Source organism: Epargyreus clarus, unplaced genomic scaffold, assembly GCF_041222505.1.
Source record: "Epargyreus clarus isolate Ecla_fem2 unplaced genomic scaffold, WU_Ecla_fem_2.2 ptg000018l, whole genome shotgun sequence".
Classification (NCBI taxonomy): Eukaryota; Metazoa; Arthropoda; class Insecta; order Lepidoptera; family Hesperiidae; genus Epargyreus; species Epargyreus clarus.
In genome coordinates, this window is record NW_027332226.1 from 12,484,815 (window position 1) to 12,512,772 (window position 27,958).

Genomic DNA, 27,958 nt, shown 5'->3' on the forward strand with positions numbered 1-27,958 from the left:
TTACACTCGCAATATTAAATATGAATATTGTCTTTTGCTAGTACGAGTACTAATGGTTAGTAGAATTGGTCTCTAAGGCTGGACCGCTTCCAATGATTTAACATCGTACATGCGCCCCTAGAAGTTCTCAGTTCTGGTTTTATTGAAGTACTTTAACTTAGTAACTTGCTAAGTTGTATTTTGTAATGGCGAACAACGATCCACATATATACCGACATATGTATATAATGTATATCGTTGTTCGCTATATGCACAGCTTCACTACCGTAAATACGAGTATTTCACAAAATCAGTCGCTCCACGGTACTGAGTACCTTTTGGTGGCACCGCCTCGACACAGAAAGTATGTAAACACATCATGTATGTATGTCGACATGTAAAAACGTAATATATACAATTTTTAAAGAATATAAATCGTTTCGTTTCTCTTCGATACATAAAGATATTTAAAACTTGCTACATAAAGTGTATAAGAAAAGCAAAATGGGTTCAAATATTATGTAAAAATGTAAATATGTTTAATTCATAACAACGACAACGCCATTTGTTATATTTTGAAAAAAAAAAATATAGCGCAATTTTCATCATGAAATCATGAATTACTTTTAATGAAAATTTGCGAGAATATTCCATTCAAATCCAAAATCTCAACAAAATTCATCCAGGAAAATGGATCCTGCGGGATGAAACCGTGTTCAGCAACTAATAAATACGTATATCTTAGTACTAGAGATCAATGTAACGGGTTTCCTAAGCAATTTAATTTGGTACTTCATGTCGTTAGGCATATGGGCGGGTTCGTTATGCGGCTGCGGTTTGTGTGCTATCAGATACGGTTAGGGTTGGCACTTTTTGAAATTAAAAGTATGCGCGAATTTTAAAAAATATATTTTCTTAAGTTAGCGTTTATTGCAATTAAAGCCGACCACAGCTTTTGTTTGGTTATATGAACAAGATATTAAAAAAACGTTTTTATCTGAAAATGTAGTTGTCTGAGTCTATTATAGATTACTATTGAAAAATATCGAAAACTATGTCATCATCGTCATCAACCCATTAATGGCCCACTGCTGGGCACGCAACTCCTCTCAGAATGAGAAGGATTAGGCCATAGTCCACAGCGCTGGCCAAGTGCGTATTGGTAGACTTCACATACCTTTGAAAACTTTTTTTTTAAGAATTCTCAGGGATGCGGGTTTCCTCACGATGTTTTCCTTCACCGTTTAAGCAAGTGATAATTAACTTCTAATACGCACATTACTTTGAAAAATCAGAGGTGCGTGCTTGTCATTTGAACCTCGGACCCGTCGGTTAAGAGGCCGAGTTGCTTAACCACTAGGCTATCACTGCTTTGTCCCTGTAGTTTCGGGACCAGAATAGGGCTACGGTATCCGCTGCCTGTCGTAAGAGGCGACTAAAAGGGGGCTTCCGGGGTTGCGGGTGGCAAGAGTGGGAGCTCGAACCGCCCAGCCAGCGGCCCCGGGAAGGACGGCGGTATGTGTGGTCGCATACCGTCGTACGCACCAGACGGTGTGGCGAGCGCCAAGCTCACCTGGGCGGAGCCCGACGGGGCAACGCGCTAAGAGGGCTCCGGTTGCGTTCCTTTGGAGATCCCGGAGCCCTCTACGGCCACCGGGGGGGTTTTAGTGCGGTAAGAATCCCACATAACCCTACGTCGCTCCCACGACACTGGGTACCTTTTGAAGGTTTCCCCCTCGTAAACAAAAAAAAAAAGGCTATCACTGCTTGAAGAAAATTATGTACCTTTGCTTCATTGCAGTCAAACATCTTACACATAATATTACATGAATAATTAATAATAGATACCCTAGTTATTTAGCAAAGGTTTTAATTCAACATTCAGTATTGAGATCGTAATTAACCACAGTAAACCTTGTTGTTGTTGTTCGTAAACCTGAGGTAAGTTCTAAAAAATATTCTTAAATTGTATTTTTTTAAATATATTGATCTCGTTTATTTAGGTGACAGCCCTAAGTTCTAGGCCCGTGCCGCGATGTCCCGCCGATAGCGAGGGTTCGATATTGACGACTTTATAGTCGATGCCTTATCTTTTACATCTCAATCCCCAATACTTGAGGGAAGACGCCGCTAATTTTTACGCGAATAAAATCAGTATATTTTGGTAGTAACAGTACGAGTAACAGTTCTCTGCCTATAATTATGGTTTTGTCTATAATTAATCTCCAATAAATTTAAAGAAATCGATTATCAAAAAATAATTAATTATATTTTCTTCAAAATAAAAACGTTCTATCAATATCATTACTACGGGTCTCCTCTGAAAATGAGAAGGATTGCGCCGTAGCCCATCGCGCTGGCCAACTGCGAATTGCTAGACTTCACATACCTTTAAAAACTTTTTTTTAACTTCTCAGGTTTGTAGGTTTTCTCGCAATGTTTTTCTTCACCATTTAAGCATGTAATTAAGTAAGTAAGTTTAGCAATTAATTTCTAATAAACACAAAACTTTGAGAAAACAGAGGTCTGGGAGTTGAACCTCGAGCCCCTCGATCAAGAGGCCGAGTTTCTTCAACCACTAGGCTATCACCGTTTTCATCAATATGGTAAGTCGTTTTTAAATCTTTAAAATAAATATGAAAACAATTACTTTAAGTAAATACTCATTTGTCTATTTTCTAGGAAACAGTTATTAAAATAATGATCTACTTATAAATACCATAAAATCTTACCTACAATGTCGACCGCTCTAAAATTTCGTGTAAAAACATACACATAACCTTAGAAAATTAATTTCAAAAATCCCTTCTTAGTAGACGTCCATTGCGAAATGAATTTACGCCACGATTCAGGTCAGGTCGGGATTTTATCTGTTCTACAAAATTAAGACTACAACGTTTGTCTCTATTAAAATAAAAAAGAAATATAAAATGTACGACGAATTGTCTATAAAAAGCGCTTAGCCGCCCACTTCTATAGATCATATTGTACATTAATGAATTAATGAGTTTTGAAGGTGGTAGAACCCTTTGTGGTTCGACTCCGGCGGCACCACCGCCACACCTACTTCTGCCTAATAACAGCAGTGTTAGGCGCAGCTGTGTTCCGTTTTGAAGAGTGTGGTAAGGGAGACATACTTTTCCGAGTCGTTCCAGCTTAGTCCTCAGGGGTTGCGGCGCATCTGTGGCCGACCTCAGGTAGGAATATCTAATCTATAAAATTCTATCTGGGGTTGATTACAGATGTCCATGGACGGCAGTAGCCACTTACCATCAGATGGACTACATTCTCGTCTGCTACCCTAAATTGTGAAAAAATACCGGCTTTCCGACTTTAATCCGTAGAATTGTCCAAAATTTTGTGGTCCTTTAAAAATCAAACCATTTTGCATAATAAGATTAATCAGAGCCCTTGGGACATCTAGATGCCCACCTTAATCTCTTTGTCTCATTTGTATTTCAGAGCGAGTTTCTACTATGGAAACCGACCTTTATCAAAGTTAGCGAAAGTATATAAATTAGTGATAGTAGCACTGTTAATAATCAGCGTCGTTACTTGTTGCGAATCACAATTAACTGGTATGCTATCTAGAGACGGGTCCGGCCCGTTACGGTTATATCTTTATGTCATATTTTCAATCTTATAAAAAGGACTTTAGTTTAGTTTAAGATGTTAGTTATTGGATCTCATCATACAGAATAGGATAAAAATAATAGATATTTTGTCGGGTAAAATATATAGCATGACATTTTTAGTAGGTTCTACCGTGCAAGTATTTATAGTTGTAGAAAAACTGATGCAAATACTTTTTCGTACACATTATAGAAAGCCAACCCAAAACTTGACGTATCAGCGTATTAATTTGATGTAATTTCAAACTCAATCCTTAATCATGCACCTATTTATTTCCAGCAAAGGAAATCTCTGTTAAAAGTTTATGTTTATGATCAGTAAACCATCGCGACTATTTTTATCTATAATATGGGGCTCAGTACTCTGGAACTCAACGTAATTACCAAAGCGACCCAATATAATAATATAAATAAATAAAAATAAACAAATTTTAAAAAGCTAACTAAAAACATTGACATAAAGATCCTCACCTAAGCGTACAAACCCGGCGCGTCACGCGTGGACTTAACGCGTCTAATTTGAAAAGTCAGCGCGCGTCTTAGCTTTAATGAGTTTTCGTGTAACGCCTTCCTAGCGGGGCAAATTTATGTCATGAATAATAATAGCAGAACCGCGTTTAAATCCCGGCGACACGTCCTCAGATAATCCACCAAAGAAACATCTTAATAAACACTGTTTTAACGAGTTGTTGACGGGCGCATCATCGTGGAAAGCGACGGCTGACATTTATTCGAATCGCTTGGATAATCAAATTCAGGTATGTTTTTATAAGCATTTTCTTATGGGTCTAAAGATATGAGATTTGTAGAAGAAAGTAGTGATAAGCTAGTAATTAAAAAGACCTATTAACCTACGTTTCGAAACAGGCATTTATATTTTTCCAAAGTTAGATACATAGTAGAAATTATTTGATTCTCAAAATATTAATAGTAAAATGTGTTAAGAAGTATGTTTCTATCGGCAAGATAAATCCATAGCAATTTTTCGTGATGGACTGATGTAGATGTCGGCAGTCTTAGATCCATATCTACGCCACCATTGGCGACCATTTTAGTCCTTAGGAGTATTAACGCAGTAATTCAGCTAAGTTAGAACCCTCTTCTACATTGGGATAATTAAAAATGTGCAACGGTAGCAATGGTAACTTACCATCAGATGGACTGCATGTTACATCAATCTTATAATAGACTATAAGGTGTTATATTACTCTTTGTATATAGTATTCTTTGTCACTTCTGTTACCTTTATATTTCATAACAAACTATAATAAAGTCAGTGTCATACCAGCATTCAAATCTATATATATATAAGAGATTTCCACGTATATAGTCACTCATCACGATATCTCTGGAACCATTAGAGCTAAAGACTTGAAATTTGGTAGGTCTATATATATATAAGAGATTTCCACGTATATAGTCACTCATCACGATATCTCTGGAACCATTAGAGCTAAAGACTTGAAATTTGGTAGGAATATTCTTTTCACCGAGTAGAGGTCAGCTAAGAACGGATTTTACGAAATTCCACCCCCAAGAGGGGTTGCGGGGGTGTTAATTAAAAAAAAATCACATTTTAAAACTACAGCTCTTATAGGTATGAAACTTAGTCAGGATATTCTTTTTGGCATGTTTGAATTTACTAAAAACTAATTTTATGATATTCCACCCCCAGAGGGGAGTGCGGGGGCGTTGAAAATTAAAAAAAAAAATAACTTCCAATCTATCGCTTTTAAAACTCTGAAACTTGACCAAAAAATTTTTTTAGCATCTATGAGTTTACTAAGAACAAATTTTATGATGTTTCACCCCCAGAGGGCTGTGTGGGAGCGTTAAAATTAAAAAAAAAATTGTTTTTTCCAATCTATAGCTTTTGAAACTCTGAAGCTTGGCCAGAATATTTCTTTTGGCATGTTTGAATTTACTAAGAACTAATTTTATGATATTCAACCCTAAGAGGGTTGTGCGGGGGCGTTAAAAATATTAAAAATTTGTGTCTTCTACTCTATAGCTTTTAGAACTCTGAAACTTGACCAAAACATTTTTTTGGCATGTTTGAGTTCACTAAGAACTAATTTTATGATATTTAACTCCAAGAGAGTTGTGCGGGGGCGTTAAAATTTAAAAAAAAAATGTTTTTTCCAATCTATAGCTTTTGAAACTCTGAAACTTGGCCAGAATATTTCTTTTGGCATGTTTGAATTTACTAGAAATGAAATGTTGTTGGAACTTTATTTTATAATCCGTTAATTTGGAAGCAACCACTATGAAAAATTATCATTGGACTCAATGAAGCATCTGAGTCACTGTTTTTTTTTTAGATCAACCCTTAAGACGGCTATAAAAGGGTGTATGCATTATGCCTTTCTGTTTACACATCTGTTTCAGCATTTTTAGCAACTCAACAATCAACCCCAATAGGGTACTATAAGTAAAGAAAGTTTCTTTAAAAACCGTTATTGAAGTTACTTCCTTTGGCGTGTCTGGAAAAAGAACAGCAGAGAAATTTGTGTAGGGCGAAATTCCACGGGCCGTCGTAATATATATTTTTAACATGGGAATGTATTGCGCGTGCTGAAGTGCAGAACAGCGGTTTTTTAGGGTTCCGTACCTAAAGGACAAAAACGGAACCCTATTACTAAGACTTCGCTGTCTGTCCGTCTGTCCGTGTTTCACAGGGCTCTATCTCTGGAACCGTAATAGATAGACATTTGAAATTCTTACAGAGGATGCATTACGGTGGCCGCTATAACAACAAATACTAAAATAAAAAAAAGTTGAAAACAAATAGGGGTCCCCATACAACAAACTGCTATTCGATATTTTTCCAACTAACTTTTGAACCGTTAGAGGTAGACAGTTCAAATTTTTTACAATGTGTGTACTTTAATGGCTGCTGCAATATTAAATACTAGAAATAAAAAAAAAATGAAAATTTTGGTTGTACGGGACCCTCCAGGTGCGAGTTTGACTTGCACTTGGCCAATTATTAGTAACGCGCAGACCCGCGGGCCACAAGGGAAAGTCGCGGGCCATACACCACCCGTGGGTGTCGGGTTGCCGACCGCTGGTGTTGAATATATAATTGAATATTGTTAAGCTTTCAGAAATTTGCTGATAAAGTATTTATTGATGCATATGTACATGGGAATGTTTTTGAAATTCTACTAAGGAGGTCAAAGAAGTGTTATATGTATATATACGGGAATCTTTTAGGTTCAAAGTTAGAAACGTGAAATTTCAGATAATGTCTATTCAGACAAATATACGACAACGTGGACGGGTGCAAATTTCATACAGATAATGCGTAAGTTTATTCAAATTGGCCTACTTTGGACACACTGCGTGCCAACAGTTGTGGTTATGCGTGGATTAGTAATGGTGATGTGGTAGACACATAGACAGGGCTACAGTATCCCTTGCCTGTCGTACGAGACTAAAGGGGGACTTCTGGAGTTGCGGGCGGCAAGAATGGGAGCTCTAACCGCCCAGCCAGAGACCCTAGAAAGAACCATTGTATGTAAGGCCCCATATAACATGGATGGTTCCTGTGGAATAGTGTAAATAATAATTATTGTATCCTACATGAAACTTATATTTTAAAGAAAGTTTCATTACAGTCCACTAATTAGAGTTTTAGTATATGTTTCTGAAGAACGCTTGACCAATTTAGGTACACAGTGACGAAAAAAAAAGCTTTTATTAATTAAATATTAATGCTACTTTATCGTTAAAATTGTTAAAGGGACAAATTTACGATCACAGTTATTTGTATGTCGTATCATATTTTTTTACGCGGGCGAAGCCGCGGGTTCTGCTAGTGTATTATATTACCTCACCGCCTACCTTATAAATTATTACGTACTACTAATTTGAACCTAATATCTATAAGGTTCTAAACGGCCAAAACACTAAGTACCTAATTGACCTGTAACACCTGCAACATCAACATTACATCGATGTAAATCTATAGCCTGTAAATTTGTTGTTCTCTAGTTCGCTGTTCCTAACCGAAAAGGCCTGTTATTTTAAATTTCGCGTGGGAATGGATAGCTGAATAATCAGTTTCCAATTCGTAGGCATCGACTTACCAACTAGTAGAACCGACCCCGGCTTATCCAAGGGAGTGTTTTAGCGACATAAATTGCTCCACCCATTTACATTCCGTCGTAAATTAACATATTCGTGGGTATTCCCAAGCCAGTTGGTTATTCGAACAAATTTCAATAAGTTTTCTGAACACTACACTATCTTTAGTTTTGTGTATACGTTTTTATATTGCTTATGTATTTTGCTGGGATCTTATCTTTCTTAGATCTTGTTGAGGTTAGGTTGGGTTAGTGTGTATATGCACTGTGCTGTGTACAGACACAGTGTCTGTTTGGAAATATGATTTACTTTTATTAAGTTTTATTTACTTACATTAAGTTAAGTTGGACTGCATTTTAGTATATAATAAGGTGATTATATTGTGTACTAACTGCCACCCATATGGTAATCAATCTTTTTCTACCTCTTACTTAGATCTCGATCTAGTTTGTTCTTTAAAAAATCTACAAAGTATAATTACATAACATTTTAATATAGCAACGTAAATGTACTAAAAATATCTTACGATTGGTATATTTACAGTGAAAACTTTCTTCCAATAGTATTTCTTACTTGAATTAAATAAATATGTTCTACGTAGCAACAATCTCGACTAATGGAAAATGACGAGACTCCTACAATAATTATACCTACTTCCGCGTAGTAATTGATTTACACGAAACATCCCAATTAATTAAAAGAGTGGTTTTATTTATTTACTTCTTACCTTTATTTTTTTTAATATAAGAGTAGCAGACGAGCATGCAGTTCACCTGACGGTAAGTGGCTGCTGCCGCCCATAGATATATGTAATTAGCCCCAGATAGGTTTAGATATTCCTGTGTGAAGTCGGCCACAGATTCGACGCTACCTCTGAGGACTAAGCTGAAACGCCTCTAAAAAGTGTCTCCCGTATCACACTCTTGAAACCAGGACACAGGAGCGCTTAACACTGCTGTTGCAGAAATAGGTGTGGCGGTGGTGCCGCCGGAGTCGAACCACAAAGGGTTCTACCACCTATAAAATACCCCCGCCGCGTGTTTTCTCCCTTATAGAGTCCGTAGTTTAAAGGCAGTAGACCTTTTTGTTGTTCAACTCCAAAGCCACCATTGCCACACATATTTCTATCTTATAACAACAAAAGGTACCCGGTGCCATGGGAACCCTTGGTGGCAATCCTCAGCACTTTGTGGAGAACGTTGAAGGGGGGTTTAAGGGTGAAATCCCGTTCTTTCTCCCTTTTGTATTTACAAAGAAGATAACACTGCTAATAGATGAACTAGTATTGAACAATAATAAATTATATTGAAATTAATGGATTTAAAGTAAATATTCATACTAGAAATTAAAAGAAACTGCTTCCATTTTCTATTTGTAATATATTTCCTTACCATAATTTTTAGATAACTTAAATAACTGTAAAATAGGGAATAAATGTAGTAAAACTGAATATTTTTATATTACGAAAATGAAGCCATTCCCCAAGTTTAACATATTCCCCCAATATGTTGCCGTTAGCGCGATGCGGGTGGAAATTCACGTCCGTCATATTGGCTAATCCGATCCTAAATCATCTTTATCCGTATCACCGATGAAAACGGTTATTTCTTACCTTATAAACATGACGATGATAGGTAACACGGTTAATAATAATTTTATTTTTCATAACTAAACACGTTTAGTGAATAAACAAAAACTCTTTTCGATTCTTAAAGAAATCCATGTCACCTACTACTTAAAAACATGTGTGTTTTTTTAAAACTAAATTATTAATTATATAAAGTGAAGTAGGTATAGGTATAATAGATTAAATATCACGTGGTTTAACGGTCAACTAAAACATAACGATGAAAACCTGCATATTTGAGAGGTCTTTAAAATGTTCTCAAAGGTACATAAAGTCTACCAATCCGCTTGGCCAGCGCGATGGACTATGGCCTAATCATTCTCATTCTGAGAAGAGACTCAGTGCTCAGCAACGGAACCGACAAGGTCGATGTAATAGGTCGATCCTGATAGGTCGATAATGCCTAAATACTGAGTTCCACTGAACAACTGTAGATAACTTAATACAGTTTTAATATCATTGACATACTTATCAGACCTAAAAATGCGATCCCGCTTTACTTCAGCGGCAATATATTGCCGTTAGGACGCGATGTGGGATAAAATTTCACGTCCGTCATATTCCACTAATCCGATCCTAAATCAGCTTTATCCAAGCGAACATCCATTCTTTGTCCCGTACCTTAAACTTATGAGCTTATGGGCGCACGGTTACGTTATTTTTGATGCCATTATACTATCTTCCTTAGTTTTATTTCCTTTCTTACTATAAAGCCTAAATAAAACAATGTCAGCTTTTTCAAAGTACAAATTAAAAAGCAAGTATCATGACCATTAACGTAAATAAGTTTTGAAGGTGGTAGAACCCATTGTGGTTCGACTCCGGTAGCACCACCGCCACACCTATTTCTACCTAATAACAGCAGTGTTAGGCGCTGCTGTGTTCCGGTTTGAAGGGCGTGGTAAGGGAGACATACTTTTCCGAGGCGTTCCAGCTTAGTCCTCAGGGGTAGCGGCGCATCTGTGGCCGACCTCAGACAGGAATATCTAATCCTGTCTGGGATTGATTACAGATGTCAATGGGCGGCAGTAGCCACTTACCATCAGGTGGACTGCATGCTCGTCTGCTACTCCTATATTATAAAAAAAAAAGTAATAATTGTGAAAATGAATACCCGGCTGCTTAAGCTAATAGCCTGTGTGACGCCCATAATTTAGACAATTATGTGAAAATCCGGCAAGCCGTTTGCGCTGGAGGGCATGCCAAAGAATGAGACATATATATGTACGCTCGGAAAACATTACCCTCCGAAATTGGGTAAAAAGAAATACGCAATCCACCTCATGGTAATTGACATCTGTAATGAATGCGAAGTAGGGTCCTCTCTGAGACACGTTAATACACCTAAGACTACGTTGTAATGCCTCGTAAATCCTTCTTTTAACTTAAACTTAAACCAAAAAGCGCCTATTAGTCATTATAAGCCAAAAGTACTAAATTTGTAACCTTTAAATGAAATATATATTTACATACAAAGTGTGGAATAATGTTAATAAATAACAAATTTTATAATGATTATATTTTGAATAGATCCTAATTAGTGGGGACGAAGGTGTGAAGTCAGAAGTGAAGGACTTGAAGTTAAAAATGGAAATTTAATTATTATCATACGCTTCCGTACCTTTCTACATTTAAATGAAAATTTTCGAGAGATAAAAATATAATTTAAAACATGATTCCTGTCATATATATTATATAATGCTATGAGGTACGTGCCTGATAACCACTGGGCAGCGTTAGAAAAATACCTACAATAGAGTAAAAATGGGGCGAAAATGCTATAAATATAGCGACCCTATCATATATCTGTATCTTCGTGTAAATACTGGATGTAAGAGTTTATACAGCTTAGCTTTCAGTTAGCAATACACCTGTTTTAGATTGAAGGTAGGGCTCTAGTTCGATTTAGTGGAATTATCAACGAAAGTCTATTTTTGGGCACTTTCTGAATTACATGTACTTAGGACATAGATTGCCACAATGAAAAAAGTAAGTTAATTATAAAAATATTTAAATTTCACCTTTTAAAAATTATACTCTCTAGCTTGTAGGCTACATCAATACTGGTGCCTTCACCGTTTTACAAATAAATAATTTGTACTAAGTCTCTTCGTTTTTTTTTTTATTAATAGATTGTGAATTATATAGCTTCAAGAAATATATCGCATGTATCTCTTATTTTAACAGTTCATCATTCATTTCATCATCAATCCTGATTCTACGTGATTCTATAGCTTGTAGCTTACCAGTGGGATATCAGACGCTAGGAGGGAAGGGTAAAATTTCACGTCCGTCATATTTGGCTAATCCCGTCCTAAATCAACGCGGTCGTGCAGGGGTCCGTATATTGTTCCCTTACCTTACACCGCTCGACTTTCAGCTAAGGATGCTCATATTTTAGTGCCCTCTATTCATAACGTTTTAAATAATAAGTTGAGAATGCATAAAGTTTTATTCTTTATAGTAGTATATGTAATAAGGTATATTTGTGTAAAGTTGTATGAATTTTGGCATTTTACTCCGAAGGTTTCACGGTTTGAAGGAAAATTCACACGTGCTAAATTAAAGGTTTACATTCCAGTGAAACTTTAACTAATATTGCAAAGAGAAGTCATTTCTACGAGGTCGACGAATATATGGTGTACCGGTGACGGCTCCCGTGGAGAAGCTTTCACCATATTTGTCTGATGTGAAGAGTTCTGGATTCGACGCCATGCCAGGCTAACAGACCCGAGAGAGGAATTTAGATTAACGTAATAGTCTAAGTCAACGAAAAAGACAAACCCACGAAATAGGGAATCATAGTCATGAGCTATATCGCGTATAAATGTTATTGTGTTGAACGTGTCACAAAAGCGCTCAAAATACTGCCAAAGGTTAACGATACCCTTAACACTACTCACAAAACCCCAAAATGCATTTCGCGTATCCCAACCGAATAATATAACGTATAAAATAGCGAGCCGTCAGAGCGAGTGTCGTTGTCCCGTTTAATAAATCTCTATTTGCTTTGTCGCGAGGAAGGCTTAAGCCGAGACATTTTTCTTCATTCGCCGCGTGCGCTAACAAACTCGCTGTCGAGGACGTAAGAGGTTACCCTTCTCAATTTTAGAAAATGTGAACGTATATAACGATAATATTAATATAAAGTTTCTAAGCCGTAAAAATGTACCTTCCTAGGTCGATGAGGACATGTAAAGGACGAATTTGGCGGGTTTAATATTTTTTGTTTAAAATAAAACATGGTACCTTCAAACTATAATCGGTTATATTAAAATTAAAAATTAAAGGTTTTTTTAAATTTAGATTTACTACATAAATGTACGTGTAGGCTAATGAAATTGCAAGGTTTGGAAATTATCGGCAGCTACTTTATTTCTTTAAGGAGTCTCTATTTCTTTAAGGCTACTTCATTTCATTAAGTAACACAAGCAATTATACCTAACTTATATATTTGATCAACATAGTTAAGTAGATAATCTTAGATCATTAAATAGCAGAAATTAAATTTTGAAATATGACCTTATGGCCGATTTGATAATAACCAATCAGGCTTGGCTGGCTTGGCAGAGATTCAATCACGTGGTATGTTCTATAGTTGTTCTGTTACATAAAAATCACTTTAGATCCTGTTATTTCAGTTATGGATCAAATTTGGATAACTATACTATTAAAGTGTACTGGATACAAAACAAAACCCAATCAAACAAATTCGACCATCGTCCAATAAGTGAACCGAATGTTAAATCATTTTGTGATCTATTCATCGCTTTGAATATTAATTACGCAATCAAGGCAACAGTAACCGTAATACAAATCAGCGAACAATTCGCATCATTTTCAAGCTCAAACTGTTTGTTATTGGTCCATATGACCCGTGAATAATCGAAACACAGATTACGCTGATTTGTGGTGAGCGGTCGCTATACGGAAATTGACACCAAAAACGCAAAAAATAATTCAATGTATTCATAAGTGATGTAATACACACATATGTTTCTGCCTTAAAATAGCAGTGTTAAGCGTTGCTTTGTTCTGTTTGAAGGAGGGATGAGGGATTTACACGAGGTTTTCACATTTAGTATTTAACTAGCAGAACCCGCGGCTTCGCCCGCGTAAAAAAATATGATATGACAGACAAATACTCGTAACTGTAATCGCAAATTTGTACCTTTAACAATTTTAACTATAAAATAGCATTAATATTTAATTAATAAAAGCTTTTTTTTTCGTCACTGTGTACCTAAATTGGTCAAGCTTTCTTCAGAAACATACACTAAAATTCTAATTAGTGAACTGTAATGAAACTTTTTTTTAAATATAAGTTAAAAACGTTCTATTATTTGTAACAGGAAAGCCAAATGCAAGTTTTTATAGTCCTTGCTTCCGATTTAAAGGAGTTTGAAATCAAATTCCAACCCCCATTTAACGACCTTAAGGGATGATTTTCCAAAAACAATGAAATAGGTGTTTAATTATTTTCCATCGAAAACCCAAATACCGATTTTTATACAGTTTACATCAAAACTGGAGGACTTTCATACAAACTTACAACCCCTATTTTACCCTCTTAAGGGTAGATTTTCCATAAATGGTGTTAAAAACGTTCTATTATTTCCAACAGGAAAGCCAAATGTAAGTTTTCATAGTCCTTGCTTCCGAATTAACGGAGTTTGAAATAAAATTCCGACCCCCATTTAACGACCTTAAGGGATGATTTTCCAAAAAACAATAAAATAGATGATTAATTATTTTCTATCGAAACCCAAATACCGATTTTATACAGTTTACATCAAAACTGGGGGACGTTCATACAAACTTACAACCCTTATTTAACCCATATAAGGGTTGATTTTCCAAAAACGGTAGAATTAAAGTTCCACTATATCTAATCAGTAAGGCAATGACTAACTTTCGTAGTACTGGCTTTCAAATTGGCAAATTTTAAAATAAGCTCTCAACCCCTATTTTTACCAACTTAAGGGTTGATATTCCAAAAACAATGAAATAGGCGTTTAATTATTTTCTACCAAAAAGCTAAATACAGATTTTCATAGAGATTAGATCAAAACGGGGGGATTTTCATACAAACTTACAACCCTTATTTAACCAACATAAGGGTTGATTTTCCATAAAAAGTAGAATTATAGTTCCACTATATCTAACCAGTAGAACAATGGCTAACTTTCATAGTGCTGGCTTTCAAATTGGCAAATTTTTAAAAAAGGTGTCAACCCTTATTTTACCAACTTAAGGGTTGATTTTCCAAAAATGGTGAAATACATTTTTAATTATTTTTAATCGAAAACCCAAATACCATTTTTCATAGGGTTTACATCAAAACTGGGGAAATTCCATACAAACTTACAACCCTTATTTAACCCACATAGGGGTTGATTTTCCAAAAACGGTAAAACTAAAGTTCTATTTTATCTAACCAGTAAAGCAATGGCTAACTTTCATAGTGCTGGCTTTCAAAATGGCAAAATTTAAAATAAGCTGTCAACCCCTATTTAATAACCTTTAGGGTTGATTTTGGAAAAACCCTTAGATTAGATTTTTATAAGTTAAAATCAGAAAGCTAAATACCAATTTTCATCCAGTTTGCTTTAAAACTGACGGACTTTCATACTAACTTTCAACCCTCATTTAACCCCCTTAACGGTGGAATATCAAAAAATCCGTTCTTAGTGCGCATCTACATCATAAAATGAAGCTATATTTCAAATTTCATGATTCTAGCTTCAGTAGTTTAGTCAAAACCTTGATTAATACGTTTTGAACGTGAGTATCTTTTCGCTTTTATATATATAGATGAATAGTAACGCATCTTTGGTTGACTTTGGACTCAAATCCTAATTGGGGTTGATTATAGATGCAACAATGCTTAACTTTCAGGCCGCTACCGGGCCTGTTTAATATCGGGTAACTAATCAAGATACACGATTTTATTTTTTTGGCAATATTTCTCTCTAATTTTCTGTCTCTGTCTAATTTTCTGCTTCTGTCTTAAAATTCAATCTGACAACATTTACCTCTCGCTTCAGTCTAATTTTCTATTAATACTTTGTGTGTGCTTGAAAGATATATTCAGTATTATATTTTACAAGAGGATAGTAACACTATCTCTCGACGAGTCCACGCACGCTCCGCTCCGTCCAATCCCATTCAACGCTTTGTTTCCGATTTAGCAAAATCTTTTTATTCACATCGTTATAGTTCAAGGTTGATCATAGATATTTTAATCCTCGCTGCGTAAGCACTCACTGATACCAATGCATTATCCAAAAGAAAGTTAAAACACACTCACGTGAACCTTTTATTACAACCTACAATTGGACATGAGTTTCTTTATCAAATGAACAGAATTGAAGCTATAGTTCATAACATTGGTCATGTGCGGAATTTTGAACATCATAGACCTTAAAAATCTCTCGCATACAGAGGCTTCCTCGCGATATTTTCTGTTACAGCAAAACGAATTGGAACCTATAGAGAATACGACACCGTTTCATATCACGAAGCTATCACTAGGTACTTTTCATTTTTCGAAATAATAACAGAAAACTTTTTAAAGTTTAGCCAAGGCCCAAAAGTGGTACACGGGAATAACAAACTCTGTAGAGATTCTCCACAGCGGATTCTCAAAGGAGCTTAAAATAATAGAATGATACCTGAAGACTTCTAAGTCTATTGTTTCGGCGTAAGAACCGTGAAATTGTATTTTCAGTTAAATACCGCGAAACCGCTTTGTCACTAATATTTTTCCCTCTTTGACCTAAAAGAATTTTGTAACAAAGTTAATTGTGTTCGAAATATCTTTGAGCAACAGCTAAGGCTGTTTGATTATTTACGTTTAACTTGGGGTTCCGGGTTTGGTCCTCCGAAACCAATTTGAAACCGTTTTTCCAAATATTATGTTAATTAAATAAACTTAATATCAGTTTCTATTAAAACAAAATAAAATATCGTATTAAGAAACTTATCTCTCTGAAAATTATCCAAAATGTTTCCGAGTTTTGTACCTCTCTACCAATCCGCACCGGACAAGTGTGGTGGGCCAACTGGCCAGAGATCGAATCTGGAGCATTTTACGAGACAAACTCGTACGTGCATAACAATTTAGATTATGATAATAATAATTATGTTAACACATATTACATAGAAACATTTGCCACAGCTAGAATCTGAAACTTTTTAAGATGTGTACATAAAAACGGAGCCTAAATCAATCAATTGAAACGCCCAAGCAACGCTAAGTAGCTGCCCGCCCAACAAAACGATCCCTGTGGGCGCAATCGCAATTCGCTACAGTGTAACGTAACGCGTTACAACGCCACACGCACAGCTTCACGTCGCCAGCTGCTTCACTTTAATATATTATTTATTATTATTAATTTATTAGTGACACTTAGTTAAATATCAAGTTTTCTCTGAATAATAACTCAAATTTTGCCCCTGTCATATTCATACTTCAGTGAAATATCAATAAAATAGACACGCGTTTATAATAAAAAGCAAATATTTTTTTGAATAATACCATATAGCTAATAATCTCGTGGTATTAGAATAATTCATTCGATTCTCATGATACGAGTACTTTACCCAATCTAGCGATAAAAAATGGTATTCTTTAAATAATAAATATATAATACAATAAACATTACATAAATTTCATATAGTTTATTATATCAATATTTAAAGCACCTGGCCTTTTTATTTTATCGATAAATCAGATAAACGAACCGCTCGCGAGCTAAGTAGCCGGCCGCCAAAACGATCCCGATGCGCGCAATACGTCACGTTACGTTACGTTACAACGCCTCTTGCACAACTTCGCTCTATCAGCTGACTCGCTTCAATAATGTAATTATTAATGAGTACTAGTATACTATTGTAGCTAGAGTAAATTAAAGTGAAGAATTTACTTTTCTTTGTTTAATAACCCAAACTTTGCCATTTCCATATTCGTACTTCAGTGCAATAATAATTTAACCACGCGGTCTTAGTAATGTAATTTAAGTATTTAAATCATATCAATAATATCATAGTATTAAAAGTATTTTTATTTGATACTCATAATACCTTTTCCAATCGAACCCAAAATGATGTGCTTTAAATAATATTTAAAACATAACGTACACTATATATTATTTATTATTTGAATACTCAAATCACCTGGCCTTCTTATTCATCGATAAATCAGAAAAACGAACCGCTCACGGGCTAAGTAGCCGGCCGCCAAAACGATCCCGATGCGCGCAATACGTCACGTTAGGTTACGTTACAACGCCACTCGCACAGCCACTCCGCGTCGTCCGCTGGGTCACTTCAACAATGTAGTTATTAATTAGTACTAATATACTATTATGACTAAAGGAAATTTAAATTAAGCATTTACTTTTCTTTGTATAATAACCCAAACTTTGCTATTTTTGTAATTGTACTTCAGTGCAATAATAATGAAATAATCACGCGCTTATAGTAAAGTTATTTATTGAAATCGCCTCAATAGTATCGTGGTATTAAAAATATTTTATTTGATACTCATAGTACTTTTTTCCAATCTAGCAATACAAATGATATGTTTTTTAATAATAAATAAATAATATTGTAAACATTACACACACCACATATAATTTAATAAATCAATATTCAAAGCACCTGGCCTTTTTATTTTATCGATAAATCAGACAAACGAACGCTCACGGGCTAAGTAGCCGGCCGCCAAAACGATCCCGATGCGCGCAATACGTCACGTTACGTTACGTTACAACGCCACTCGCACAGCCACTCCGCGTCGTCCGCTGGGTCACTCGTAAATATCAATGTACTATTCTGGCCCGCGTACTTTAAGTGAAATATCTTCTCCATTTTGGAATACAAACACCCGAACGCGCCCTAATTCCAATACTCTTGCCTCGCAAGAAAATAAAACAGCGCATAAAAGTCGCTGTTTCATCATTATTTACGATATAGGCACCGCATTTGTTTATAGGCACTACTTTAAATTCATGCGCTTATACGAGTAATCGCGTTAAGCTTAAGTTAAGGTTGTAATATCGTGATGAAGATCGTTTAAGCTTAGAATATAAGTGAAATATTACGTGTAACTTAGTACTCATAACCGCAGCGCGTTTCTCGTTAGTATACACAAGACAGAGCACCTTGTGGTGATTTGTCGATATCGATACCTACTATAATGAATGCTGCCGATAAGAGAATGTTCCTCATCTCTTATTTATCATTATTTGAGCAAAGAGTTAAAATTAAGTCAAGACCACCTTAAAGAAACTGTTAAAAGTAGCTTCAAATTTTTTTACTACTACTACAATTTTTACCTAATATAAAACCAACAGACTCCTACACCACCCAAATCCCAAGATAATTGCAAATTGGATTAAAATATCATGGAATGGGATATAAAAACCTTATAAACGAAATAGAAATAATAATCCAGTACAAAAAGTTTTCCCGTCATTTAGCTACTTTCTAGAAATATACGTTTTATTACAATTCAGTACGCCCACGTGCCTTCGCCAACACCAAGACATTCTTCAGAAGGCGTACTCAATTTACTGGAAATGTTTAAATGCTACGTTGCCTTTACGATTCTTCCTGATAAATGAATTCTTTGTAACGTTAATCGTTATCAACCTATTACTACCACTACAAGGCTCTTCATAGAACTGATTTTAGGGCATAGTACACCATTCCGAATCAATGCTACTAAACTTCACACGTGTGTTACAATTATGGGGAGCAATAAGGTATTTTTTAAAAACAACATTTGGATTTCAACCATCAAAGTTTCAGGTTGGTAGAAGGTCGAAAAAAGAAGAAGGTCAAGGTTAGGTAGAAGGTCAAAGTCTTGAACTAAGTATTACTCTACACATAAATACCCAAATATACGTTAATGTAACAAATATCACTTCCGTTTTATTCTGAAGAACACTGACACATGACCTTTAACGTAGTCTATAATAAAAATTTCAAAAACCTAGGTCTTTGATATCTTCTTGAGTAGAAAAACTTTACTTAGATATAGTTTCATTTACTTTACACGCATACATTGATCTATTGCATACAAGTCTGTGCTTCCGAAGCTACTCGTCAATACCACTGAAAAAAGCCTAGAAAATCCCTAGCCTTGCAATAACCTCAACCAGACCGATTGAAAAAAACAAAAATAAAAATGCACAAACTCAATTATGTATACAGGCACAGGCGCGGTTATTTCCCCGTATTTTCGTTTCCACGAAGCGTAGAGGCCGCGAGATTTGTGCCGTAAGCCGTCCGTCGCCTACACTGACGCGTGAGATATCATCTGCCGCTGCGCTTATAGGGAAAATATGACACAAATAGAGCCGGCTTACATAAACAAAGCCCTGGCAAAAAGGGCTCATATTTTGCAATGTACTGGTTTTACTTAACTTTATTTGCAAATGTTACTCGAACATTAATTTAAGAATAAGTTGAACGCAATACGTTAGAAGCATTTTGTTATACTTTATTTGGAATTGGTTACCAATTATACATGCCAGCAACTAATTGACATCTGATAAATATTTATTTTTTAATATAGGAGTAGCAGACGAGCATACAGTCCCTGAGGACTAAGCTGGAACGACTCGCTGAAGTATGTCTCCCTTGCCACACCCTTCAAACTAGAACACAGAAGTGCTTCACACTATTGTTATTAGGCAGAAATAGGTGTAGCGGTGATGCCGCCGAAGTTAAAGCACAAAGGGTTCTACGACCTTACACATGCTAACCACATATACTTTTGGGATCTATCAGATACAGGTCTGTGCTGCCTAAACTACCCGTCAACACCACTAAAAAGAGCCTAGCTTAGCCTAGAAATGCCTAGCAGTAGCCTCAAAAACAGACCGATTGAAATAATAAAAATGCACAAACTCAATCATGTATACAGGCACAGGCGTTATTTCCCTGTATTTTCGTTTCCCCGAAGCGTAGAGGCCGCGAGATTTGTGCCGTAAGCCGCCCGTCGCCCACACTGACGCGTGAGATATCATCTGCCGCTGCGCTTATAGGGAGAATATGGCACAAATAGGGCCGGCTTACACAAACAAAGCCCTGGGAAAAAGGATTTACTTTTTGCAATGTACTGGTTTTACTTAACTTTATTCGCAAATGTTACTTGAATTTTAATTTAAGAATAAGTTTTACGCGATATGTTAGAAGGTATTTGTGCTATACTTTATTTGGAACTGGTTACATATTGAAGGTAGAATATCTGTGGTCCGATTCTGGCGGCACCACCACCACACCTATTTCAGCCTAATAACAGCAGTGTTAAGCGCTGCTGTGTTGTCGTTTAATGGAGACATAATTTACCAAGGCATTTCAACTTAATCCTCAGCGGTGGTGGCGCATCTGTGGCCGACCTCAGGTAAGTATCTAATCTTATTTGAGATTAATTATAACAGACGTCCATGAGCTGCAATGCTACTCCTAAAGTATAAAAAAATCAGAACAGATGAATATCGAGTAGTTATATTAGTATTTTTAGTAGGAGATGGAAATAGAAAGCAATATTTTTCATGAAATTGAAGTAAAAAATGAAGTCGATCCATAATGAATTGCTATCAATAAGTACTAAGTTGGAATGTCCAGTATAAGTCTCCTCACCTCGCCCTTCAAAGTAAAACATAGTAACTTAGCACTTGACACTATTGTTAATAGACAGAAATTGGTATAGTTGCGGTTCCTATGAATGGTTGAAATACACAAAAAGTGTTTCTTTGATTTTTTTTCATCAAATTTTCAAACTTAAGTGTACTCGTATATTAAATAATCAAGTCCTTATTGCCTCACTAAACAGTCCTCTAGATTATACAATTCGGAGATAAAAGGAATTATTGAGATCTTAAAGTATGTCGTCCTTCCCAGGAAATAAAATAACAAAGCGACCCATTATAACAGCCGTGGGAATTATCTCTTAAAATTAAGATAAATATTATAATAATATCAGTAAATGATAACGCAATAGTAGCTCGACGAATTTATGTCGACTGATACGAATTATCTTAGACCTTATTACAAAGGTTAAAACAAATGAAATAACAAAAGAAACACTAAAACGAAACTAAAGTCATAAAACATAAGTCATAAGTATTTTAAAGCCGGCGATGCATTGGCGACTCCTCTGGTGTTGCAAATGGCCATAAGCGACGGTGACTACTTTCCATCAGGTAGCCCGTCTGCCTTATCGTTAGATTAAATATAAAAAAAAAATAAAAATAAATAAAACCCTAGTGATACGATACGCCACGTACATCCCAAAATGCAGTTTTTCAAATTTTCCCAAAGTCACCAGATTTCCAAGTTTTTTTACTGCTTCTATATACAAAGGTCGTCTGGAAAAGAGAAAGGTACCTAATGCAGGTATATATGTGATTATATTGTGATACCATAGATAAGTATAGATATCTCACCGCATGGAACAGAAAAAACAAAGCGCTGCTGTGTTGTGGTTTAAAGGGCTGACACAATGCCGACATGTGCAGTTAAGTGATGCAATAACACGAAATCGAAGAAGAAGTGCGGAGAAATATCGTTTCATTCCTAAATGATCTAAAAACTACATTTTTTAAATATTTTTCAAACACAAAAATAGATGACAGTGACAATTTTAATTGTCAAACTGGTTACATTCTCTTGTTAAAAGTGAGTAATCTTTACTAATTTGTGTGATACATAGTTGCTGGATAGTAGTTTAATCCTAACTTCGTATTTATATCTGTATGAACAAACAGTTAAATAACATGTGCAAATATTTGTACGTCGCGCGTCGTGGTAGCATTAGCAGCTGTTTCACACTAGCGGTTAGTTGACGCATATCCTAAACAGTAATGTGAAAGAAAACGAAAATTCTTTAGACTTATATGTATCTTATGGTAGTTAATGGTAGTTAACTTTTGGTTAAATTTTCGAAGTAAATAAGTTTGATGATAATATACACATATAATTTTTCGTTGATATAGATTTACTATTCTTCGTTATAGAATTTTCGATGTTGGCAAGCAAGTTGCGCTACTATTATTTCTACGTTGTTTTTGGCTTCGGTATGAAGAATGTGCTAAGAAATTGAAAGATTTGTAATAGGTTAAAAGTTAGATCTCTAATTCTTATCTTTAACTAATATTTTCTCTAATTCTTAGTCTTGTCGTTTAAAATGCGCTAAATATAGATCGAAGAAAACAAATGCTCGCTTATTAATTATTCTGTATTTCTAGTTTGGAACATTGACTTTAATCTAAATAAAAGCTCTAAACTGTCACAGGTGCATTTCGATATTAAGTGGTTAGATCATTAGGTATAGGCTGTCGTGCTATCCAAAGACTTTAGATTGATTAATAATAAAAGATGCTATTCTTTTATTATTAATCAATCTAAAGTCTTAAATGCTGCTGCATTGACAAAGCGCTAGTATGAAACAGCTACGCTTATAATTCTGCTGTATTTTTCGTCTCGGAGCACTTAGCTTTAAGCTTAGTAAAAACCTTATTTGCCACTGGAGTTACTTCTTTGGTCTTGCAAAATGCAAAACTCAACTTGCTATCTGATTTTTGCGGGCTCATTAATTGCAAGCAGCCCAGATACCGCGGGATGAATTAAGTTTTTTGTAAATATTTACTGCAAAGTTTAAAAGAACCGGCACGGAAATGTTAAAACGTTCTTAGTAGTGTATTATCTTGTATCTTGAGAGTTAGTGGCTTTATATTTTGAGCAATTAAGGAAACGATGTCTAGTCTGAGGTAAATGATGTGAAGGGATCAGTGATTTCCGATAACTCAGCAAGCAAATACGGTAGTGTCAAAGAAATACGTAGGTGGTAGGTGTTCGTTTTATACGACGGCACCATTGCCATACCTTTTTAGCCTTATAACAGCGGCACTGTATGGCATGGTAACCATTTTTGGGATTTTTTAATTGTTATAACAGCAATATTAAACCATGCTGAATGTCATTAAGAGCGTGGAAATGCTGATTGACATAAATACATACAAGTTTTTATATAATATAGGAGTAACAGACAAGCATGCAGTCCACCTGATGGTAAGAGGCTACTGCCGCCCATGGACATCTGTAATCAACCCCAGATAGGATAAGATATTCCTACCTGAGGTCTGCCACAGATGCGCCGCTACCCCTAAGGACTAACCTGAAACGCCTCGGAAAAGTAGTCGTAGAGGAGTAGTAGGACTAGTAGTCTCCCTTGCTACACCCTTCAAACCAGAATACAGCAGCGCTTAACCACCGAGTCGGAGTCGAATTACAATGGGCACATTAATTTTTTTATATTATTCACTATTCTCGCTCTTTTAGTAGCTCGTAACATTTTTCGCCGTTCTCCCTTCGTTCCCTATGATTTTATTCGAAGTTAACATTAAAAGGATCCGAATACTCTAAAAGGTTCCGGTTTAATTAGGTCACGAACAAGATGTCGAATCACACACTGATGCCTAGTTCCTATAATTCTAGTAAAGCGAAGGCCAGTTTCCAAAATAGGATGATGAAACGCTAAGTGTGATGAACGTAGATAAAAGTAAGTCAAAATAGTCTTCGACCTTTTTGTGTGACATAAATATTAAATGCACTGGATCTCATAATGTTAAGTAGTCACCGTCGTTCACGGATAACTATCACCCCCAGATAAAAATCAAATCCAATCTGTTGTTGACAATGGAGGTAACTTACGTGCTGCTTTTAAGGACTAAGTTAAAACTTTGAACTGCCTTACTGTGAATTAGAACACAGCAAATACGAACATGCATACGCATTTGGTCTTGTCATGTAAATCAGAAATTGACAGATACTGTTTCTATTTTGCATTTAACCCGACTGCGGAAGGTATAATATTTTTCGAGCTGCAGCCCACAAGGTTTGACGGATTTAAGAAATATGGTGTCGTTGGGCTAAATTTAAAGTAACATGGGCTATTTTTGAGCAGTTGGATTTTTTGTTTTATAATAATTATCCTGATAATGGTCTAAACACTCAACACTCAACTCACTCAACGCTAAACACTCAAAAATGAAAACGAAAATCAGTCAGGTGAACTGTTAGCTCGTTAGCTACTTCTATAAGCTGATTAGTCCTGAAATATTACTTTATATTATATAATAAAAGATTCAATAACAGCTCCATTCTTTATTTTCTTTGACAATCCTTTCTATGACATCCTATTTTCTCTACACAATCTTTCTTTCATTATTACCTTTTATATAGTTTCCCGCTAGATTGCTAGTCACCAGCAATTAAATAAATTCTTATTAGCATAGAATAATTTAAAAAGTATTGTAAAAAAATATACTTAAATATACCCTTACATTTCTACTATCTGTTCTATTAATCTTATATTAAAATTCTCGTGTCACAATGTTAGTTACCGTACTCCTCCGAAACGGCTTTACCGATTTTCACCAAATTTTATATGCATATTTAGTAGGTCAGAAAATCGGCTACTATCTATTTTTCATACCCCTAAGCGATAAGGGTTGTTCACCCTTAACATTTTTTTGTTTATATGGCAACACAACGTTTACCGGGTCAGCTAGTTATTATATATTATGTATTATATTAAATAAATAAAAGTTCTCATGTACGCAAGGTAGGATACTCGTAATATCCATTAAGTAATTAAGATACAAATAGTTCCGGATCCTTCCAATCCGGAACAGCCTGTAAAGGACCCACCCGGTTTAATTGGATCACGAGCGAGGAGATGTCGGACACAGGACCGATGACGGTGTGAGGCCTCCGGTTATCTACGACCTGTAAAGTATCCAGATTATCCGACATAACATGTTATTTTTGAATTTTTTCGTGAATTTTAAGGTTATTGTTAAGGTAATGGTATTAATATTTAATATTAATATCATGTAGTATAAATATATTTATGTAAATAATGTATCTTACGATTTTATACTTACAAAATAGTGATAATATTTGAAGGGATATTAGATTGTCCAAAGTATAAAAATGAACCGTTGTATCTACATACATTTTAAGAGAAAAGTCTGTGACTACCTTAAATGTAATAAACCATATTAGACCACATTTTTTAGAAAAAAAAAACAAATAGTTCCAATTATACCAAATTTCTCTTACGATTATCTTACGTGAGTCGCTTACTATTATTTCGCAGCAAAAGTTACGTTAAATAAAGCAAAGGTAATATCCATTAAGTAATTAAGATACACAGTTCCGGGATCCTTCCAATCCGGAACAGCGTGTACAGGACCCGGTTTAATTGGGTCACGAGCGAGGCGATGTCGAACACGGGACCGATGACGTCTGAGGCCTCCAGTTATCTATGACCTGAAAACTATCCGGATTATCGGACATCATTATTAGCTATACCTTTATAAACTTGAGTGTAGAAAGGCTAGCGGGTATTAAAAGAGTTTAAATTGAGTATTAAATGAAAAATGTAAAATAATAATCAATATTTAATAAATCCCTACGATAATACGAAGCGATTGCGGTAATGTTAAATTAAATTAGGCGTACAAAGTTAATAAGCCATTGGAGGGTTAATGAATAAACTCATGAACGTGTCAGACACGGGTCGTCGCAGACAAAATATTGTTACCTGACTGCAGGGTAATGTTTTTTGAGCGTATTTATGTATAAATGTCGTGAATTCATCTAAATTATGCGAATAACGTAACGTCCTAATAGCCAGGAATATTTCTGCGTAATTCTATTTTTGTATTTATATTATTAGTTTCCTATAACATTTGTATTAAAACACGAGCCGTCTCTAGTATTGCATAAAATATTATGTATATGCCACAGGATGTGTCTGTCCCGTTAAATGTATATTGATAAATCTTCATACATAAGAAACTCGTATGTCCTTTAAACACAACACTGCTTAATAAACATCGCTAACTACAAACAAACAACAGATAAATCCAAAGCAAGCTCGCACAGTAATCATTTAAGTACAAACGACTCAATTTTATTCCTAAAGACATTAAAACTTGCTGTCAGAGTGAAAAATAATCTCGGCAAAATTATAGCGTACAAGATGAACGGGTAAGATAAGAGCCGCCGCAAAGTAAATTTATTAAGCCGGTGTACTACTTAAGTCAGAAGCAGAGTATCTAATTAGCTATCTACGGTACACAATAAACAGATATTTCAACGGACTGTGTATAAGAGGTAACATTACACTGATTTCTGGTACCACTCGTACAAACTTGAGTGTACTACTTAAGTCAGAACCAGAGTATCTAATTAGCTATCTACGGTACACAATAAACAGACATTTCAACAAACTGTGTATAAAAGGCAGGAACGCCACACTGATTTCTGGTACCACTCGTACAAACTTGAGTGTACTACTTAAGTCAGAAGCAGAGTATCTAATTAGCTATCTACGGTATACAATAAACAGATATTTCAACGGACTGTGTATGAGAGGTAACGCCACACTGATTTCTGGTACTACTGTTACAAACTTGAATGTACTAATTAGTCAGAAGCAGAGTATCTAATTAGGTATCTACGGTACACAATAAACAAATACTTCAACGGACTGTGTATAAGAGGTAACATTACACTGATTTCTGGTACCACTCGTACAAACTTGAGTGTACTACTTAAGTCAGAACCAGAGTATCTAATTAGCTATCTACGGTACACAATAAACAGATATTTCAACAAACTGTGTATAAAAGGCAGGAACGCCACACTGATTTCTGGTACCACTCGTACAAACTTGAGTGTACTACTTAAGTCAGAAGCAGATTATCTAATTAGCTATCTACGGTATACAATAAACAGATATTTCAACGGACTGTGTATGAGAGGTAACGCCACACTGATTTCTGGTACCACTGTTACAAACTTGAATGTACTAATTAGTCAGAAGCAGAGTATCTAATTAGGTATCTACGGTACACAATAAACAAATATTTCAACGGACTGTGTACAAGAGGTAACATTACACTGATTTCTGGTACCACTCGTACAAACTTGAGTGTACTACTTAAGTCAGAACCAGAGTATCTAATTAGCTATCTACGGTACACAATAAACAGATATTTCAACAAACTGTGTATAAAAGGCAGGAACGCCACACTGATTTCTGGTACCACTCGTACAAACTTGAGTGTACTACTTAAGTCAGAAGCAGATTATCTAATTAGCTATCTACGGTATACAATAAACAGATATTTCAACGGACTGTGTATGAGAGGTAACGCCACACTGATTTCTGGTACCACTGTTACAAACTTGAATGTACTAATTAGTCAGAAGCAGAGTATCTAATTAGGTATCTACGGTACACAATAAACAAATATTTCAACGGACTGTGTACAAGAGGTAACTCTACACTGATTTCTGGTACCACTGTTACACACATAAATGTACTACTTAAGTCAGAAGCAGAGTATCTAATTAGCTATCTACGGTACACAATAAACAGATATTTCAACGGACTGTGTATAAGAGGTAACATTACACTGATTTCTGGTACCACTGGTACAAACTTGAGTGTACTACTTAAGTCAGAAGCACGAGTATCTAATTAGCTATCTACGGTACACAATAAACAGATATTTCAATGGACTGTGTATGAGAAGTAACG